The sequence below is a fragment of the Schistocerca cancellata genome, chromosome 6 (genome assembly GCF_023864275.1).
Source record: "Schistocerca cancellata isolate TAMUIC-IGC-003103 chromosome 6, iqSchCanc2.1, whole genome shotgun sequence".
NCBI lineage: Eukaryota > Metazoa > Arthropoda > Insecta > Orthoptera > Acrididae > Schistocerca > Schistocerca cancellata.
The window spans coordinates 387,860,980-387,883,701 of record NC_064631.1 but is presented as its reverse complement, the minus strand read 5'-3'; the positions used below and the strand labels follow the sequence as shown (position 1 = coordinate 387,883,701).

At 46.1% G+C, this 22,722-nt stretch overlaps 1 non-coding gene across 1 annotated transcript; it reads left to right on the top strand.

Annotated features, from left to right (window-relative positions):
• Window positions 1–8,037: 8,037 nt before the first annotated feature.
• On the top strand, window positions 8,038–8,112 carry Trnat-agu (transfer RNA threonine (anticodon AGU)). The gene has a single exon. It is a non-coding gene; the product is annotated as a tRNA-Thr (tRNA).
• The last annotated feature ends 14,610 nt before the right edge of the window (window positions 8,113–22,722 follow it).

Below are 22,722 nucleotides of genomic sequence, written 5' to 3'. Positions count from 1 at the left end.
ATAAGTTTAGTGTCTGTATTTTGGGACCGCACCGCAAAACCGTACGATTAGTAGACAAAAGGACGTGCCTCTCCAATGGGAACCGAAAACATTTGACCGCAAGGTCATAGGTCAACCGATTCCTCCACAGGAAAACACGTCTGATATATTTTATACGACACTGGTGACGGCATGTGCGTCACATGACACGAATATGTTGTCATTGGCGAATGGGTAAAAAGATTCTTCTACCTTGCCCGCTTTAGGTTTTCTTGTGGATGTGATAATCACTCCCAAAAAAGTGATGAAAACATAAGAGTTTGTCACATAAACTGGAAACAAAAAATTAAACTTTTCACTCGCGGGAAGACTTGAATCTAGGACCTCTCGTTCCGTAGCTGCTCTCGCTAACGACGGGACCACGGCGCTCCTTGACTCCCGTTCTCCTTGATGTTGCATATCTTCGCATGGACTACTCAGTTTGTATATTTTACAAATTTTTTTCATAGTTCCACACAACTTCCTCCTGTTTTCTCGATTGATCTGTGTTCAGTTTTTCAAGGCCACTGTGACAACTTATAACTAAATCTGAGGGGCGTGCGATGGGGAGGTTCCCTTGTCAGAGCCATTTGAACCATTTTTCAAACGATTTGTGTGGAACACATTGGTTCCATTCTACTAAACATACTACAGATTTAGTTTCCATGTTACAGTATGTATTTCAATAATTTTAAGGTTGACACTTCGGGTTGACAATTCGAAGCTTTTTGGGGACAGGTTCTGAAGCAAAATAGTATCCAAAGAATCGCATATTAAGGTGTAATTCCCCTTTAATGCGTGGTATGTGACAGGAACTAACTAATCGGAATGCTACATTATTTTGGCTTAAGAACTTATAATATCTCAATGTGCTATACGTTAGATAACGAATCCTTCAAAGCCGCCAATATTATCATCCGGAAGTTTGGAGTTAGCACCGTGTACTGGGCACCAAATAACGATATTTGCAGTATTTTTCTCGACTCAAATTTCCGTACACTTCTCAAATCCAAAGACCAGATACAACCGGAAACCCAGTATTGATTCACGCACACTCAGATATATTCAGAACTGCTGCTGAGAATGTATATCAGTGAAACAGTTGAAGGAAATATTTTGCTATGTTAGCGAGGAAGCAAAATAATGCAAACACCGGATATTTGAGCGGAAAGTGGAGACGGACTGTGGCAACACGGCGTTATTTAATCTGCAGAGCCGCGCACGGCGTATTGTCTCGACGTATCGGCTTCCGGCGCGGCTAGCTGTGTTCCGCCGCCGCAGCCCGCGGCGCGCTGGAGCGCTGGAGTGCTGGATGCGTGCATGCAGGCGCCCGCAGCCAGCGTCTGCGTCTCTCAGTAATTGAGCGCGCCGTTACTATGGATACTGCGGGACCGCATCCGCAACCCCCGGCTGCGTTTCAATTAAAGCACGAGGTGCAGACACTGTGTGCTGCGGGTACAGAAATACACACTGGTCCCGTCTGGTTATTGGCGGATTCGGTTCGGCTGGAGTGACGGATCTGCTAGGACAGTTGCATGCTGTGCGTATTCCGTCAGTGTGTACATCTACGTCGACAGGCATAGCGATCGGTGGAGTATGATTCGTGTGTCACGCGCGTTAATGGGACGGGTATTTTCTGAAGTCAGATCTCCTTGACGCAACACCTGAAATCAGTCACGGAGTTATGTGCTTAAAAAAAAACGGCAATAATGGTTTCCTGGAAATAATTTTATTTATTCGTCTGCATCGACGTTGCCTCGTTCAGAGTAGTCCCCTTTATGTGTCATACACTTATGCTAGCCCTTTTTCCAATCCTCGAAAATGTTGGAGAACTCCGTCTTTGAGATAGCTTTTAGTTCTCTCAGTGACGCATTTTTAATCATATCTATGCTTCCAAAACTACTACGCTGTAAGGTTTTTCTTTTTGGGATTGAAAACAATCTTTGCCTAAAAAGAAAATTCCCTTTATTTTACGACCGGTTTCAGTCTATGAGATCATCATCACATATCTGTCTTCCCAATCTAATAAACAAAACATTTATCATTTAAAACAAAAAACAAAAATTCACATGCTGTCATGTCTGGCGAATATAGACACTGATGTATCCTTACAATGAAGTTTGTGACAAAAACGTAACGAACAACCAACGGAATTAGAACAGGTACCTTATCCTGTGCTATTTTCCCAATTGCTTCGCGTAAATAGCGTTAAACGTTGTGGGTAGTACTGCTTATTGATCTGTCTTCCTTGTGACTTGAGCTCATGCTGCACTAAAATCGACAAACACAGTGAGCATAATCTTCACATTCGAGCGTCTTTTTTTCGATGTTGGCCATTCAGAATGCTTGCACACGGATGGTGTGGCCTTAACATAGAAGTGACACCAGCAAACCCATGCATAATCACCTGTTATGCCACATTTCAGTAGTTCTGTGTTGCTGCTGACTTCATCTAGCGTTTCATGAGCATCTTGCCATCGCTGCTGGTTCTTCGACATATAATAGCTTTGGAACAATTTTAACTATTACACGTCATCTAAAACAACTTTATGGCATGAGGCAATTGATATATCACCATCATCAGTGACTTCTTAGATTGTAATTCGACGAAGTTCATAATCGTTTCATCCAGGTTTGCCACGGTTTTATCGTTTTATGGTATAATGGGGTATCCAGGGCACTCGCAAACTTCACCGTCTTCACGGCCTTCTTGAAAACGCGTACACCACTTGCAAACCCTTGTTTTACTCATACCAGAATCCCAAAAAACAATATTTAACTTTTCTGCACCTTACTCCTTTTTGGAGTAAATTTAATACAAAATCCCTTATCCATTTTTAAACAAAACAAATAATCGTCGGTACTACCAAAACACAGGTAACTTTTTAACGGCTGACAACAGGCTAAGTATCTTTGTCTGACAGTGACGTAATCTAACTGAAATCTTCCCGTATCACCCAGCCTTTTCCAAGTATACTTCCTCTTCTTGCGATTCCTGAACAGGGTATTCGCTTGTACTAGCTGAAACTTGTTACAGAACTCAATTAGTCTTTCTTCTCTTTCATTCCTTGTTCCAAGCCCATATTCTTCGCAACCTTTCCTTCTATTCATTCGCCTACGACTACAGTCCAGTACCCCACGACTATTAGATTTTCATCTCCTTTACATATTCTGACAACGGACTTGCAGCAGTGGATACGCCGGTTCCCGGCGGATCACCGAAGTTAAGAACTGTCGGGCGTGGCCGGCACTTGGGTGGGTGACCATGCGGGCCGCCATGCGCTGCTGGCATTTTTCGGGGTGCACTCAGTCTCGCGATGCCAATTGAGAAGCTACTCGACCCAACAGTAGCGGCTCCAGTCGAAGAAAACCATCGTAACGACCGGGAGAGCGGTGTGCTGACCACACGCCCCTCTTATCCACATCCTTAGCTGAGGATGAGACGGCGGTCGGATGGTCTCGATGGGCCACTTGTAACCTGACGACGGGGTGCTTACATACTGTATTACCCTTTCAGTATCTTCATACACAATCTGTCTCTTCATTTTCAGCTTGCGACATCGGAATATATACTTGAACTATCGTTGTCGATTTTTGTTTGCTGTCGATCCTGGTTAAGATTAATTCTATCACCCAACTGCTCACAGCAAGACATTCTTTGCTCTACCTTCCCATTTTTTATTCTTGTTGTTGTAAAATTTTGGAACACGTATTATGTTCGAGTATAATGACTTTTCTGGAGACTAGTAATCTACTCTGTAGGAATCAGCATGGGTTTCGGAAAAGACGGTCGTGTGAAACCCAGCTCGCCCTATTCGTCCACGAGACTCAAAGGGCCATTGACACGTGTTCACAGGTAGATGCCGTGTTTCTTGACTTCCGCAAGGCGTTCGATACAGTTCCCCACAGTCGTTTAATGAACAAAGTAAGAGCATACGGACTATCAGACTAATTGTGTGATTGAAGAGTTCCTAGATAACAGAACGCAGCATGTCATTCTCAATGGAGAGAAGTCTTCCGAAGTAAGAGTGATTTCAGGTGTGCCGCAGGGGAGTGTCATAGGACCGTTGCTATTCATGATGATGATGTGATGATGTTTGGTTTGTGGGGCGCTCAACTGCGTGGTTATCAGCGCCCGTACAATTTCCCAACCTTTGCTCAGTCCAATTTCGCCACTTTCCTGGATGATGATGAAATGATGAGGACAACACAAACACCCAGTCATCTCGAGGCAGGTGAAAATCCCTGACCCCGCCGGGAATCGAACCCGGGACCCCGTGCTCGGGAAGCGAGAACGCTACCGCGAGACCACGAGCGGCGGACCGTTGCTATTCACAATATACATAAATGACCTGGTGGATGACATCGGAAGTTCACTGAGGCTTTTTGCAGATGATGCTGTGGTGTATCGAGAGGTTGTAACAATGGAAAATTGTACTGAAATGCAGGAGGATCTGCAGCGAATTGACGCATGGTGCAGGCAATGGCAATTGAATCTCAATGTAGACAAGTGTAGTGTGCTGCGAATACATAGAAAGAAAGTTCCTTATCATTTAGCTATAAAATAGCAGGCCAGCAACTGGAAGCAGTTAATTCCATAAATTATCTGGGAGTACGCATTAGGAGTGATTTAAAATGGAATGATCATATAAAGTTGATCGTCGGTAAATCAGATGCCAGACTGAGATTCATTGGAAGAATCCTAAGGAATTGCAACCTGATAACTAAGGAAGTAGGTTACAGTACGCTTGTTCGCCCACTGCTTGAATACTGCTCATCAGTGTGGGATCCGTACGAGATAGGGTTGATAGAAGAGATAGAGAAGATCCAACGGAGAGCAGCGCGCTTCGTTACAGGATCATTTAGTAATCGCGAAAGCGTTACGGAGATGATAGATGAGCTCCAGTGGAACACTCTGCAGGAGAGACGCTTAGTAGCTCGGTACGGGCTTTTGATAAAGTTTCGAGAACATACCTTCACCGAAAACTCAAGCAGTATATTGCTCCCTCCTACGTATATCTCGCGAAGTGACCATGAGGATAAAATCAGAGAGATTAGAGCCCACACAGAAGCATACCGACAATCCTTCTTTCCACGAACAATACGAGACTGGAATAGAAGGGAGAACCGGTAGAGGTACTCAGGGTACCCTACGCCACACACCGTCAGGTGGTTTTCGGAGTATGAAAAAAAAATGCTATGCACGTTATACAATTTTCTGCTGCTGTTGATAGTCTCCTATACTCATCTGAACAGAAATCTTTGTCTTCCTTCCATTTCACTTCAGTGGCCACTACTACATCTAGATTGAGACTTCGTATTTCTCTTTTTAGGTTTCATAGCTTCCCTACCACGTTCAAGCTTCTAACATTCGAGGAGAGAGCGGATACATGGAAAGAGTACACAGAAGGCCTCTATGAGAGGGAAGATTTGTCTGATTTGATAGAAGAAGAAACAGGAGTCGATTTAGAAAATATGCGGGATCCAATATTAGAATCAGAATTTAAGAGAGCTTTGGAGGTCTTAAGAAGAAATAAGGCAGAAGGGATAGATAACATTCCATCAGATTTTCTAAAATCACTGTGGGAAGTGCCAACAAAACGACTATTCACGTTGATGTGTAGAATGTTTAAGTCTAGCGGCATACCATCTCACTTTCGGCAAAATATCATCCACACAGTTCAGAAGACTACGTGACCTGACCCTTGCGAGAATTGTCGCACAATCAGTTTAACAGCTCATGCATCCAAGTTGCCGACAATAGTAATGTATAGAAGACGAAAAAGAAAATCGAGGAAGTGTTAGATGATTATAAGCTTAGATTTAGGAAAATGGTTCAAATGGCTCTGAGCACTATGGGACTCAACTGCTGTGGTCATCAGTCCCCTAGAACTTAGAACTAATTAAACCTAACTAACCTAAGGACATCACACACATCCAAGCCCGAGGCAGGATTCGAACCTGCGACCGTAGCAGCAGCGCGGCTCCGAACTGGAGCGCCTAGAACCGCACGACCACCGCGGCCGGCTTTAGATTTAGGAGAGGTAAAGGCAGCAAACGGGCAATTCTGACGTTGCGGTTGACAAACGAAGCAAGACTAGAGGAAGATCAAGGCACCTTCATAAGATTTGTCGACCTGGAAAAAGCATCCTACAATGTGAAACCAATGTAAGACGGTGCAATATGTTCGAAATTATGAGAAAAATAGGGGTAACTTATAGGGAGAGACTGGTAATACACAATATGTACAAGATCAAAGAGAGAATAATAAGAACTAATGGCCAAGAACGAAGTGCTCGGATGGAAAAGGGTGTAAGACATGGATGTGACCTTCCGCCGCTACTGTTCAATCTGCACATCGAAGAAGCAATGATGGAAATAACAGAAACGATCAGGAGTTATATTAAAATCCAAGTGAAAGGATATCAATGATCCGATTAGCTGATGACATTGTTGTGATGAGTGAAAGTGGAGAAGAATTACATTACCTGGCTGGAATGAACAGTCCAATGAATACAGAATATGGTTTGAGAGCATTTTGAAGGAAGACGAAAGTTATGAAGAGTAACAGGAATAATAACAGCAAGAAACATCAGGATTGATGGTCACGAAACAGAAGAAGTTAAGGAATTCTGCTACGTAGTCAGCGAAATAACCAATGACGGACGGAGCACGGACTAGCACCGACAGAAAGGGCATTCATGGCCAAGAGTAGTGTATAGTATCATCATAGGCCTTAATTTGAAGAAGAAATTTCTGAGAATGTACGTCTGGAGCACAGTATTGTATGGTAGCGAAACATGGACTGTGGAAAAACCGGAACGAAAGACAATCAAAGCATCTGAGATGTGGTGCTACAGATGCATGTTGAAAATTATGTGGACTTGTAAAGTTAAGGAATGAAGTGGTTCTGTGCAGAATAGTAGAGGAACAAAATATGTGGAAAACACTGACAAAGAGTAGGGACAGGAATATAGGACATCTGTTAAGACATCAGGGGATGAGTTCCATGTTACTAGGAGGAACTGTAAACGGTAAAAACTGTAGAGGAAGACAGATATTGGAATACATCCAGCCAATAATTGAAAACTTCGGTTGCAAGTGCTATTCTGAGATGAAAAGATAGACACAAGAGAGGAATTCGTGGTGGGCCGAATCAAACCAGTCAGAAGGCCGATGACTCAAATCAGAAGATATGGGATCGCTATAATTGGTGCAAACGCCAGAGCTTCCTTAAGCGTTTCGAAAGCGGCTTGATGAGGTTCTCCGCAATTAAAACTTGCGCCTCATTTTTTGGAATATGTTCAGGGGCATTACTTACTGAGTAAAATTGGGAACCAATTTTCTAAAGAAAAAAAGATAAATAAAACAGACCCATAAACTCTGCCGCATTCTTTTGATTCCTCGACGGTGGACATTCCCTTATTGTATAAGTTCAATTCGGTCAATTCTAACACCACCTTGGGACTCCTCACGCCCATCTCTGTAAACGCAAGTTTGTGAGATTTCACCGTTAAACCCATTCTCCTTAATCGAGGAAACGCAACCCTCAGATGACTTAGATGCTAAACCTAATTTTGGCTGAAAGAACTGAGTCGTCTACGTAGTGGCATACATACTTAAATTTGATATTCGAAAATCTGAAGTCCATCAACTGGGCCAAAATGGTGGCTCCAGTCGCGAAGCCGAAGGGCACTCTATTGAATTCCCACCAGAGATCCAGTCAGTAGCGGAAGTTTGAATCTCTCTTCAAGCGGATTCGTATAATAATCCTCGTTGAGATCTAAAGTCGTACAAACCTGCGCACCCGCAAACCAGTCAAAACAGTTGTGCGTATCAGACAATGACATAGACCTAAGGAACACCTTGTTATTTATATATGAAGGTAGTATCTGTTCCCGAAAGAACAGATACCATTGATGACCGTGCAGCTTCTCTAGAGTGAAATGATAATTAAATCGACACCCTAGCTGAAAACAGGCTTTGATATACATCATTGGGGACATGTTGAAAATGTGCGCCCTCGGTGGCTCAGATGGATAGAGCGTCTGCCAAGTAAGCAGGAGATCCCGGTTTCGAGTCCCGGTCGGGGCACACATAAATATAAATTCAATATAAGATCGGATTCATTTAACATCATAAAGCAAGGAAGATTAGGCTTTAATGTTCCATCAACACCGCGGTCATTAGAGACGTAGCACAAGCTCGGAATACGACCGAATGAGGAAGAAAATCAACCGTGCCATATTTTAGAGGAACTATCCCGGTTTGTAATATCCCTCCAGTATTTTTTCGTAACAATAAATCTTTCTCTATCCTCTTCACTACAACCATGCTATTTCTACCCTCTTATCTCAGTCTTACCTAAAACTACTCCGCTTTCAAAAGGAGGGTAAATATGTTCTTCATCTTCGGCATACTTTCCCTTTCTTCATATCCCAGCTGTTTTTACTTCCGTCCAATAGGAAACTGGTTTGTTTATGATACTACTAGCTATTCATACTTGTCTCATGCCCATTTCTGTTTCTTTCTGTGACGTAACTCAAAGGTCTGAGTTAGGTAGTGAGTTACCATAATTTTAAATCTTTTACTTAACAACAAGACAGAGATTTTACATTAGAAGTATTCTTAAAAAATACGCACATCAAAAATGTTTTACATCACCACGTTTCCCAGAACTCCTGAAGATAGGCGTTAACTGTGAATATTGTATCACAGACACAGCCCTTTTGACTGTCCCTTTGACTGTTTAGAGATGCCACTAAACCCGCCCAAAGATGTAAACAACCTTGCATTTACCAGCGCCTATTAGACGAAGGGGTTCCGACAGCCGCTCAGTTCCAGTCATTCCACCAGGAAGATGTACATGGCACGTGTTGTCTGTAGTTCAACCATGCCTAGACGGTCAATACCGCCGTTCGATTGCGTCCGAATTGTTATTTTGTGCCAGGTAGGGCTCTCAACAAGGGAAGTGTCCAGGCGTCTCGGAGTTAATCAAAGATATAGTATTCGGACACGGAAGAGATACAGAGAGACCGGAACTGTCGATGACATGCCTCGCTCAGGCCACCCAAGGGTACTACTGCAGCGGATGACCGCTACCTACGGATTATGGCTCGGAGTGACCCTGACAGCAACTCCACCATGTTGAATAAAGCTTTTCGTGCAGCCACAGGATATCGTGTTACGACTCAAACTGTGCGCAATACGCTGCATGATGCGCGACTTCACTCTCGACGTCCGCGGCGATGTTCATCTTTACAACCACTACACCATGCATCGCGGTACAGAAGTCCGAACAACATACCGAATAGACCACTGAGGATTAGCATCACGTTCTCTTCACCGATGAGTGTCGCATATGCCTTTAACCAGACAATCGTCGGAGACGTATTTGGAGGCAACCCGGTCAGGCTGAACGCCTTAGACACATTGTCTAGCGAGTGCAGCAAGGTGGGGATTCGCTGATGTTTTGGGGTGGCATTATGTGGGGCCCACGTACGGCGCTGGTAGTCATGGAACGCGCCGTAACAGCTGTGCAATGCGTGAATACCGTCTTCCGACCGATGGCAACCATATCGGCAGTATATTGGCGAGGCATTCGTCTTCATGGCCAACAATTCAGGACCCCAATGTGCACATCTTGTGAATAACTTCCTCCACTATGACGACATCGCTCGACTAGAGTGGCCAGCTTGTTTTCCAGATATGAAAATCATGTATATGAAAGTTTCTTCCGAATGATAGTGTCACAGTCTGTCCCAAATAGCGCAGTGAAAAGAGATTACAAATATATTAAACGAAATTAATTTCATTGCGATTGAAACTTACTGTACAACGGGATGAGAAAACGTTTCCAAATAACGTCCTAAAATAGTTTTAGCCTTGTACTTCAAACCTGCGTTATGGGCAACAGCATTAATATTAATATTGAAGATTCATGACAATAATTGCTCAATGCAAAAGGACTGAGAGGTAATTACCACATAGGTCAAAGGCTCCAAAATATGCCAAGAATTTACTTTATTTAGAGGTGTTTACAGCACTTGGCAGAGCTACAATAACATAACCCGTTGGTTTACTTGGTACTATTGCACAATTGGCCAAACTTATTATAATACAAGTATTTAGATGTATAATCTACGCCGGCCGAAGTGGCCGTGCGGTTAAAGGCGCTGCAGTCTGGAACCGCAAGACCACTACGGTCGCAGGTTCGAATCCTGCCTCGGTCATGGATGTTTGTGATGTCCTTAGGTTAGTTAGGTTTAACTAGTTCTAAGTTCTAGGGGACTAATGACCTCATCAGTTGAGTCCCATAGTGCTCAGAGCCATTTGAACCATTTTTGTATAATCTACCAGCAATAAACAGTCACCCTCGCACAGACTAAGATCATATATGCACACCAATAACATTGTCTGCTCTTTCCTATAAGTACGATATCCCTCTTGTAAGGCAGAGAGCTAACTACAACTTGCGCCAGAAATGAGGGAAGCGCTGCAGGACAAAACAGTCAGACAGCTCCAGGCACTGCCCCAATTCGTGCTCTCCTGGAATCGCCAGGAACAGACTGTTGTACGGCAAACGGCTCCGGGATTTCCGAATTTCCATTGTTCGGACACCCCACTCTTCTTGTTGGCCGCAGAAAGACCACGGTTACCTAGGTATCTGATCAAATGCGTCCTAAATGTGATTTGAGACTTTCTCGGCGTATTCCATTCGTGAAATCTTCTCGAGTGATCAGCCGAGTAGAGGCGTCGTCTTCTCGCAACGTTTCGAAGGGTTTCGTACCCATCATCTTCAAGCGAAGTGTCGAGATGCTCTCTCTCTCTCTCTCATCTTTTGCTTTCCCCTCTTTGGGGAAGTGTGAGGGGGAGTCTGTAGCCTTTAGGCTTTTACTCCCCTGTGAAAATGTATGTGTGATTTTTCTGTAGTTTTTGGTGTCTGTGATTTGTGATGGTTGTTGTGAGTGTGTCTGGTACTTGCCTGAGGTGGGCGAGAAGTTTGTTGTTATATGGGAAGGAACAGGATGATGGATTTGGTGTAGGGATTTTCTCTTCGACTTAGTCGTCGAAGATCGTCATAGGGCGCTTGTGCTTATCGCGGGACATGTCATACCGACCTAGGGAGTGGATGAGTGCGTTTCTGGATCTGGAAGAACCCTCATAGAAGGCCCTTGCCAGCTCCTGGAAACGCCCTTCTCAGGAGTGGGATTTCGGCTGCGGCGTGCAAGTCGTCTGTAGGGAATCCAAGAGGAAAGCGCAGAGCCCTTCTGAGGGCGCGGTTCTGCAGCCTCTGGAGTTTGTCCAGGTGCTGCTTCGCCGCGTATCCCCAGACAGGGCACGCATACTCCATTACTGGCCGGATCAGGGCCTGATACACATTTAATGCTCGTGGGCAGGGAAGGGAGCTTGTTGAGTTCAGGATAGGGTATAGGATGGACATTCTGGCGCAGGCCTTCCTGTGGACCTCGTCTATGTGGGGTTTCCACGTAAGACGAGAGTCCAAGGTTACGCCAAGGTACTTGGCGGTTCTGCGCCAGGGGAGTTGGGTTCCATTTAGGTGAAGGTGGAGGGGGGGACGTTGAGGAGGATCGCGCCTTCCGAGCCTGCGGGTAATCAGCATTGCCTGCGTCTTCTCAGAGTTAATGGTGATGCGCCAGCGACGGGCCCAAGTTTCTGTGTTATCTAAAACCTTTTGTAGCCTACGGATGACCAGGTCCTTGTTCGCGTTTCTCGTGTAGAAGGCTGTATCGTCAGCGTACTGTGCGGTGTGCACCAGGGGGGCCGTTGGTGTGTCCGCAGTGTACAAACTGTACAATACGGGCCCCAGGACCGATCCCTGTGGCACCCCAGCACGAATACGCCTTCTGGTGGAGGTGGCAGTTTCTACTTTGACGGAGAAAGTCCTATTCGTGAGGTAGCTCTTGATCAGCTGAACTATGCTCCCGGGAAACCCTTGTGTGTACAACTTGTAGAGTAGCCCTCTATGCCATACTGAATCAAAGACTTTGGCTACGTCCAGTAGCACTATCCCGCAGTAGCCTCTGTGGTTGAAGCCCCCTTTTGCTGCTTGAACCATTCTCATGACCTGTTGTGGGGCAGAGTGGTTCTGTCGGAAGCCAAATTGGAAATCCGGCAGAATTTGCTCTCTGGTAATATGTTCTTGTATGGGTCTTAGCAGGAGGCGCTCATAGATCTTGCTGAGAGTTGGCAAGAGGCTAATCGGCCTGTAGTGCTGCGGGAACAGAGGGTCTTTCCCTGGTTTGTGTATCGCGACCACCTCCGCATGTTTCCAGCAAGCTGGGAAAACACGGGATCGAGTAATCTCGTTGAGGACGTTCGCGAGGTGTGTGATCGCTGTGGGTGGGAGTTTTTTGACTAATTGATTTGTGACACTGTCGTGCCCTGGCGCCTTTTTTGTGGGGAGAGACCTGATTACTCTTGCCACGTCCTCTGGGGCAAAAAGTATGGGTTCGTCCTCTGGGTCCTCCTCGGCATTGAGGAAGACAGCCAGTTGACGACGGACCACTCTTTCATGCTCGTCATCCTGGGGTTCTGCCGCTTGGAACTGCTTCTCGAAGGAGTCGGCGAGGGCGTTGGCCTTTCCAGCATGGCTGTAGACCAGTCCCCGCTCGCCATGCAGTGGCGGCATCCTAGCGCGTCGTTTTGTAAACTGTTTTGTCGCTTGCCATAGTGTGTGGTCGTCTACTTTGAGAGCTGTGAGGCGGTTTTGCCATTGCTGGTTTCTGTGCTTATTGAGCGCTACCTTCAGTTCTCTCTGTAGACGATTGAGCAGCCTCCTGGTGGCCTGATTTCTAGTGATCTTCCACTCTTTTGCTACTCTGTTCTTATGTCGAATTTGAGCTAGCAAGTGTTCCGGGAGCTGTATTTGCGGTGGTTGTTAGGTCTTGTTAGGTCTTGTAGCGCTTGTTCTACTGTTTCGGCAGTAGGTGGCGGAGCGCGAGCGATATCAGAGGCGACAGTTTCTCGGTATCGCTCCCAGTCTGTACGTTTGTACGACGTCTGGTACCGTGGGAGTGCTACCCATTCTCCCGCATCGACCTCCAGAATCACTGGGTTGTGGTCGGAGGACATTCTGTTGATTGTCCTTGCGGTCACAAACCCTGCGATCCTCCTAGTGAGAGCTATGTCTAACACATCGGGCCTGCTTCCGTTTTTCGGAAAATGTGTGGGCTCGACTGGACCCCATGTTTCGAAGTGGTGGGTGCGCGCTAGTTGTTGCAGTTTGGCGCCTGCTCTGGATGTTACTCTAGAATTCCAGTCAGGGTGTTTGGCATTGAAGTCTCCCCCTATTACGAGTTTGCCTTCAATTTGCCCTAGAGCAGCTATGTCTCCCTCATCTATCTGGTCATGTGGGGGTCGGTAGACTGCAACAATTGTTAGGGGTCCAGTGGCAGTGGTTACTTCCACCGCCACTGCTTCAATTTTGTTGGTAGCTGGTAAGAATACCTGGTGGTGGGGGATCCCTCTTTTTATGTATATGGCCACCCCTCCGCCTTGGGTTGGCCTGTCTTTGCGATAGCTAACATAGTTGGGGACTGTCGCTTTTATTCCCGGTTTTAGGTGGGTTTCCCCCATCATGCATATGTCGATGGAGAACTCCTTCATGAGTTCTCTGAACTCGACCTCTTGATTAACAATGCCATCTGCGTTAAAGACGCACATTGTCAGGCCTTGGATGTTTGGTCGTCTATCCATGATGGGGTTTTGATACTACTGAGGAAGTCGCAGAGGGGAGCGACTGCTGGACTGTTGCCTGAAGGGCAGCGAGGATCTGTGTGTTCTGCTTTTGGGCTTCCCTGAATTCCTTCATCATTTCCATGACGAGGTTCATGGTCTGCACCATTACACCTAACAACTGATCCATGGGGGGGAAGTGTGTCTGGGGTTTCCCAGGGCCCTCTCCGTCAAGGTGGACCTGGTCGTTGTTGCTGTGTATTTCCCGGTGTTGTTCTTGTGTTGGTGTCTGAAGTTGTGGTGGTTGGGCAATGCTTTCGTGGTTCCTCGGGGGAGAAACCACTTCCGCATATGTTGCCCTTGGTGTGTCTGGCCTTGGTTTTACCCAGGCCTTGTCTGTGTGTGTTGTCATGTTTTGGTTTCTTGTGTGTCTGGATGGGTTCGTGGTGTTTTCTTTTCGTGTGTGGGGGGCGGCCTTTGCGCCCTTTGCCTGCTGTGTGTGTATTTTATGGACCTCGCAACCTTGGTAACCCGCTGTGTGGTTTTTGCCACACAGCGCGCACCTTATTTGCGGGTCCGTGTGTTTTATGTTGCACGTTCGTGTGTCATGGGCCTCGGCGCATTTTCTGCACCTCACTGCCATTGAGCAGTGTGCCGCAATGTGGTTGAGGCCCTGACATCTGAAGCACTGCACCGTCTTGTTTTTGCGGCGCAGTGGTTCAGTGGTCACAGGGACCGCCAGGATCGTCTTAATGTCCCTTTTGTTCTGTGGGACGTCTGGCAGTGTGACCTGATACAGGGGCCATTTGCTGCCTATGTTTCCCATCTGTTGGACCGCCTTGACGATGTACCCCTGGGCAGTCAGGCCTGTTTTGATCGCCTGGGGGGCCACTCGTCTCGGTAGGTCTCTGATGACAATGTTTCTATTGCGTGTTTTTGTTGTGGGGAAAGTGTAATGGGGTATGTTTTTGCTGTTGAGAAGTGTTTTTATTGTGGTGTAGTGCTCGAGTGTCAATAATGTTATTTTTATTTTGTCACCACCAGCAGGTTTTGCTTTGAAATTGCCTCCCCCGATTGCTGTTTTTAACATTTCGAAGAGTTCCTCGTAGTTCCGAGTGAACTCCGCGACGATCGGAGGGAGGTGGTGGGTGACCTGATTTTGTGTTTGTGTTGTTGTGTCATGTGGTGTCTCTGGCTCATCGGCCACCGCCTGGAACCTGTTCGGGGTGGGTTCCACTCCCCGGGCTGGCGGGAGCCTCGGCTGGCGAAAGGTTTTCCTCGCCAGCACGAAACCATCCGAATCCTGCCCGGTTACGCGGTTCCCTTCCAGTGCCAGTGTTTCCTGGTCCCCTCCTAGGACGACGACAGGTGCTGTCGGGGGCGCAGGCTCCTCAGAGGGTGTGGAAGTGGCTGGGGTGGTGGTGGTGGAGTGCTTTTTTCCCCTGGAGTGCTTCTCCTTCTTGTCCTTCCTCACACGCCGCTGTTTGGATGTGGTGGACTTGAGTGGGGGGGATTTAAGGAACTGGGATCGGGTAGGGGGTTGGGTGGCAGTTGCGGGTTTGTCGGTTGACTGGGCTTCTGCTTGCCATTTAGGTTGCGGATATGGTCAGCAAGGAGGCCACAGCTGTTGGCAAGCAGGAGAGGGCTGAGGAGAGGGGAGGGAGGGGCGGGATCGCAAATACTGACGATGTATTTGTTTGTTTGCTTATTATGTGGTTTTGCCATGTCGGTCGCGGAAAGGGGGCTTGCTGCCAGGTTATTGTCAGTTGCAACTTTGCTGCTGTGTTGTGCGGTCCTATAAAGGCTCCTGGACCAGTGACTGATCCCGGGCGCCGACCAATCAGGTACCTGCGGAATCGGCCGCCGCGCCAGTGGTGGGGGGTTCGCGGCGCGGACCGGGCGTCGAGTCCCTGCCGGTTCCTACTACGTCTTTGACCGCTACCGTCTTCGTGCCGGAGCGTTCTCTTCTAATTTTAGTTATTGCGGGATTCCAAGCTGTACTAAGTTGGAAACCAGTGTCTCGATTGATCAGGTTGCTGTTCAACCGAATTTCTACAGCCTCTTTGAAAACCGAATCCCAAAATCCTTTAGCGTCACACAGCTTCTTCGTACCCTCAAAGAGGAAGGTGTGTCCTTCGTTAAGGCTATGTTCCACAACCGCCGATTTTTCTGTCTGACCAAGGCGTACATGTCTAATGTGTTCCGAGCGCCTCTGCGTGATGCAGCGCTGCGTTTGTCCGATGTATTTCGTACCACATTCACATTCAATACTGTATACGCCCGGAGTCTGCAGTCCTAGGTGGTCTTTGACTGAGCCAAGTATGTCTTTAATTTTACTTGGGGCATGAAAAATTGTCTTGATGTTGTGTTTCTCCAGAATGCGGGCAATCTTGGCTGTTGGCGGTCCCGCGTATGGTAGAAATGCCAGGCATCTGGTCTCATCTTCTTCTTCCGGTGTGTCTACCTTCCTGCTCTTGTGTAGGGCGCGCGAGATTTGCGTCTCATTATAACCGTTGCTGCGGAAGGTCTTCCTTAGGTGTTGTAACTCTGCAGGTAGGCTGTCATCATCACAGATAGACTTGGCCCTGTGCACAAGTGTGTTAAGCACTGAGTTGCGTTGTGCCGGGTGGTGGCAACTCTGTGCATGAAGGTATAAATCCGTATGTGTCTTCTTCCTATACACAGCGTGACCCAAGGTGCCATCAGGGTGCTTCTTGATTAGAATGTCAAGGAAGGGCAAGCTTCCGTTTTCTTCCACCTCCATAGTGAATTGTATGTTGTTGTGTATGCTGTTCAGATGTCGCAGGAAGTCTTGCAGGTTCTCTCTGCCATGTGGCCACACGACAAAAGTGTCATCCACATATCTGTGGAAGGCTTTAGGTTTCAGTGGGGCGGTGTCCAGGGCTATGTCTTCAAAGTGCTCCATGTAAAGATTAGCGATGCCTGGAGCTAAGGGGGACCCCATGGCTACACCATCCACTTGTTCATAAAATTTGCCTCCATATTTGAAGTGGGTGTTTGTTAACACATGCCGGAACAGCTTTATTGTGTCCTCACTAAAGCGTGTTTCGAGCAGCGCTAGGGAGTCTTCCAGCGGTACTCGTGTGAAGAGTGAGGTGACGTCAAAGCTGACAAGAAGATCTTCTTTATCCAGGCGAAAGCCTTGTAGTACCTTCACAAACTCCGCCGAGTTCTTGACATGGTGCTCACAGTGACCCACGATCGGTTTGAGCAGTTGTGCTAGGTACTTGGCTAAACCATATGTCGGTGAGTTGATGGTGCTCACGATGGGTCGCAATGGAACTCCGTCTTTGTGGATCTTAGGGAGCCCATATAGCCGTGGTGGTGCCGGTGCTCTGGGGTACAGCTTCCTGATGACGTCCTTTTCCAGTCCAGAGTCATTGAGCAAGGCGATGGTCTTGCGAGTCACGGAGGCTGTCGTGTCCTTGTCCAGTTGCTTGTAGGCAGTATCTTGTAGCAGTGAGTTTATCTTCTGCCAATAATCTTCTTTCCTCAGTATCACCGTGGCATTGCCTTTGTCAGCAGCTAGAACGACAGTGTCCTCATCCTCACGTAGGGCCTTAAGAGCCTTCCTTTCAGCAGACGTTATGTTGTTCTTGGGCATTTTTGCCTTCTCCAGGACCCTGCACGTTTCTCTCCTAACTTCCTCAGCTGCCTCCGTAGGGAGGCCGCGCACGGCTTGCTCGATGCTGCTGATAATGTCTCGCTTAGGTAGTGTCCTGGGTACTGGAGGAAAGTTAAGTCCTCTCGACAGCACTGATATTGTGGTCTCGTCCAGTTCTTTGCCTGCCAGATTGATGACAGTCTTGGCATTACTTGTGTGGTCGGCATGTTGCCGGGCTCCAGACAGTCTGGTGAACTTGCCACATTGTTTTTCCGTGGCTTTTCTCTTGTGGATCTCACTGCTTGCATATGTGTTTCCGTCGATCCACTCCCATGTGTGTGGTGGGAGATAGGAGGCCAATCCAAGGTGTTGAGTAAGCAGCATCCTTGCGTTCTTATCTAACTCCTGCCTGGTGACCCGTATGTGTTCGCGCACCAGGGCCGCACCGGCTCGTTGTAGTATGCGTCTGGATCTTGTCGTGCTAACAGGGTGCCGCAAGTTGGCAAATTTCGGCAACACTTCTTTGTCTCGACACCGTTGTAAGAAGGCCAGTCTGCTAAGCAGCCTGCCCGCCTTGAGTCGTAGTTTCTGTAGCATCTGGTAGCTACGATGGATATCCTCCCCGTAGAGGTATGTTAAATGTGATTTGAGACTTTCTCGGCGTATTCCATTCGTGAAATCTTCTCGGGTGATCAGCCGAGTAAAGGCGTCGTCTTCTCGCAACGTTTCGAAGGGTTTCGTACCCATCATCTTCAAGCGAAGTGTCGAGATGCTGTGTTGTGCGGTCCTATAAAGGCTCCTGGACCAGTGACTGATCCCGGGCGCCGACCAATCAGGTACCTGCGGAATCGGCCGCCGCGCCAGTGGTGGGGGGTTCGCGGCGCGGACCGGGCGTCGAGTCCCTGCCGGTTCCTACTACGTCTTTGACCGCTACCGTCTTCGTGCCGGAGCGTTCTCTTCTAATTTTAGTTATTGCGGGATTCCAAGCTGTACTAAGTTGGAAACCATCACCGAATTCTGAAATCGTCATGGATGAAAGATCTCTATTGTTTTATAAATCGTCTGGTCATCGTCAAATGGCGCGAGATGTCAGACGGATTATGTGGGTTTGTTAGCATTTACCTTTCCAGTAGTATGCAACATTTTGACTATTTTATTGTACTCAACAAAAATTAATTTTTTCAAAGCTAGTCACTGAAAAGACGCGGGGACGCGGCCAGCTACCTCGCCGGTAAATGTGGGTGTGAACGGCCATTTGAGAGCGCGGTGCAGCTCGAGGCGGCAGGGCGGAGTGGCTGGCTCTGCAGTTTAGGAGGAGTATCATTAGCGCCGGCCGCGCAGCCATCGACGCCTCTTCTTGCGGGCCGGGCGAAGCGACGAAGCGAGGCGCGGCTGCGCTCGCGCTGGGCACGCTGGGCGGGGCAGGGCAGGGCTTTTAGCGAGGTGCTTTTTGCGGCGCCTGCTCAGGAAACAATGCTGCCCGTCTCAATCGGCTGCACGCACACACGCACCGGCGCGCGCACGCACTTAGCGCAGCCCGCTAATGCACTCGGCCTGCGCCCTTCCATAAGGCACAGAACCTTCAACGAAACCCACCCTTACCAAGTGACATGACTACAGTCTCCTACAACGGCACGTCAACAAAGGCTGCATAAAATCACCCGAATAGCCGGGTAATACCGCCCTTGGCTTATATTTTAATCCTATACAGCCTGAATCCTATTTGGAATCTATGACAAAGAAATTGCAAGCGCAGCCCTTATTCGGTTTTCAAATACAATCACAATGGCCCTATAGTAGTAATATCTGGCAATTCCGGCGGTCATCGAATGAAAGTTACACACCTTTCATACTGATCAATACAGTCGGCGAAATTTCCAGTCATGTTTCTTATTGTTTTATTTTGGAATATGCTGTGTGGATGTGGAAATAATTCCTGCAGTCTTCATGGACATGCTCGCCTGCAGTGTGTCATAAAGCTTCACAGTCCCCTCTCCTTTCACTACGTCGAAACGACTAATCTAAAACCACAAAACCACCACCTAAACCTAAGGAACGTGGTCCATGCTTCACAATTGGGCGAACAGTATATTGATTGGACACGTCTGGTTGTTTTCTATACCCAGATCCTTAATTATAGGTTTCCATCTTTCAAAATCTTGTTATCCTTTCACCATTGGAAAGACGCAATTAAAAAACAATGTATTGCAAACTAGTTTCAAATACTTTTCTGTTGATTGCTTGGGATACGTCGAATTTTACCTAAAATGTAACATGGTGAATATTGGATGCTTTATACTGACGCTACGACCAGCCACTTTATAATGAATTTTTATTCTTGCTTCAGCTAGCTTTCGAACAGCTGGACTCTCATTCTCTGATGATTTGTATTTACTGGGATTTTACATTTTATGCCTTGTACAACTAACGACTGGTATCGTGACGGTGGTCAGAATAGTTGCAATTTGAATGGATTTCGCAGTTTTATTCATAAATAAATGAATGTGGTGCTACTTGGTTACTAATCTACTATGAAATTGTTCCATTTGTAATTATGGCACTTTGAAACTTTCGATTACAGGCTAGCAGTGATATCACAGATCTTCGCAATGTGTTTGATAACTATACACATTCGAATGACATTAAGAATGGTTAACTTTGAAATCTGGCTCTTTGCAACATCGAGTTCTTTGGCATATTGAAGCCAGTTGGCGAATTGTTTGATGTGAGCTTAAGGCAATATTATCTCTTGTATACAAAGATGAAAATAAATATAGTGGTGTGACCCAAAATGTACGGGCGTTTACAGTATGGATAGTTCTACACCCCTACAATAATGTTTAGCATAAAGAAACAATAAGCTTGACTTTTAACTGTGTAATCGAGAGAAGCATGATCTAATCGAGCTTAGGCAAGTTTCACCGGGGTGTCAAGCGAAGCAGTCGACTATCGTCTCATCCTGCTGTGCTTTTATTAATTTATTTCCTATTTTCTACTCCCACTATGTAAGCAATCATAGCAGCTCATTTGGAAAGACACAGGTGAATATAAAAGGAGTTACACCTATGGATAACGAACATGGTAGACATAACAGATATAAAGCCGTTTTAATGCAGGATACGAGTAACTTTGAGGTTACATAAAACAACAAAGTACAAACACTCCTTTACTTATGTGCATAAAATGGACCAATCTATATACATTCAATTTATTTCCGCCAGAACCACCATCCCCGCGACTAGCTCCACCTTACATAAAACATGAAGTAAAACATAAAGCCCATCATCTGATGATGAAACTGTTGTGGTTCGAAAGCTAACTATTGGAAGAGTGAATGTGTTTTTAAAAGTGACTAGTTGCAGTATCATACAAAGGAGTATCTGTTTTAACTACAGTCGCATGTTCATTGTACATAACGAAGAAAATAAAAACTACAAATTTAACAAAAGGAAATTTATCCACGAATAGATAGATAAATAAACCATAAAAATCCAAACTGATCAGTAAGAAACAGCCAAAATACAAGCTTAACGAAGAGCCCTTTCACCAGTTAAAATAGCACACGTTCGCTGACATTAAACTTAAGTTGACTGACGTTTGATGTAAACTACAGAAGAAAAGAATTGATAGAAAAAGATAGAATGTTAATAAAATGAAACTGTTTGTACACTTAAAGTACATATACGCGTGTTACGATTGCTCATACACTTTCCAGCGCTGCGTTATAAACACATGAGGTACTTCGCAGCTGCAAAGAGTAGAACTCTTTGTTAATTGTGGAGTTACCATTGAGAGAAGAATGGGGCCACTGGTGGCTGAATTGTTGGAATAGTGATAGTCTGTGCCTTTCCCATTTTTAAGCGACTAGTAGTTCGTTGATGACTCTATCCTGTTGGGTTTATTCTTGTGCTGCGAATGTGTACCGGCTATCCTTCATGGTTAAACCTGACGTTGCGTAAGTACTTGATACCAGTCATCTGATCTGCCGAATATTGTATAGCCAACGCTTAAGTGGAATAAAAAGATAAATACGGTCTGCTCATGAATAACGTAGATACCTCCCACAACCTTCGGAAACCTATCCCTTTTATCAAACCATATGATTCTGACGGTGAATTCCTGTGACCAATTAGAGAGCCTCGTTTTCTTTTTTCATAGCGGCTCACGCTACAACGCGACGTGAACCACTTCGTATATCTCAGTGCATGGATCACACTGTGATGCCTTGCACTATTGCTTGATTTAGAAATACACTCCTAAAATACTATAGACAGAAGGTCTTACATCTTATAGGATGGAACCAGCATTGGAAACCTTAAGAAATCCCCTAAATTTTTGACCTCCTTTATGGGTATAGCCTGAACAGAAAGAAAACTGTGGTTCCTTCGACAGTTTAAAAGGAGGAGGACTCGGGGTTATCATCGCGTTGACCAATTACGTCATATAACAGCACTGCATTGATAGGGCTGCAGCACGAGGTCTCCGCTAGGTAATTATGAGCGTACAAACGACAAGACTTCTTCCTCACACCAACGAGTCATTAAAGATACCATTGGAGTATTCTATCCGTGAAAGATTTCGGGACAGCTAGCGCTACCACACCGTATTTTTCATCACAAAGCGCTTGCTGTACTGTTCAGCGCTCCACACCCGACTCACTTTTCAGGAAACTTTTAAACAATGCCGTTTTTTAAATGGACAGTAATTGACCGTTTCTATACACAAGCCTGTCAGAAATAGTCTCAAAACCTTGTAAGGGTATTACATGGTAGACTGTGTTGAGAAATAATTGTTAAGAAAAAACTTCGATACCTTGCGCTTTTACAAGTTAGCAAATCAGACCATTGCACAAGCAGATTCAAGCGACCCGCCAGAAACAATTAGTGTTGCTCTCATAGGGTCGACGATAGGGCACGAGACTTATCAGCCTTTGGGTCGGATTCGATCCTTACTAAGGTTTATTTTCCAATTTTTATATCGCTGTATTGTTCGGTTTTAGGAAACCAAACGAGGTACACGTTTCGTGACACCATCTCTGGCGGGCAATGGCCTGATTGGCTAACTTCAATGCTAATTAACTCAACAACTATTTCTCAGTGCAGCCTATCCTACAACACCCTTATAAGCTTTTCACATTGTTTCTGACTACTCCGTATATTACACGAATATCTGAGATAATACCGGTAATCTGATTTCACATGACTGTATCTTCTTATGAATTGAGCTAGAAACTTCGGGTGTATTTTAATTGCTCATCGAAACCTTGCGCCAGGTGTAAGTTGCTGGATCATTTAGGTGACCACAGAGGTCTGCTGTTCCAGCTGTCTTGCTCCGTCGTTCATTATGTCCGACGAGTCGAGCTGGAGAAGACACAGCAAGGA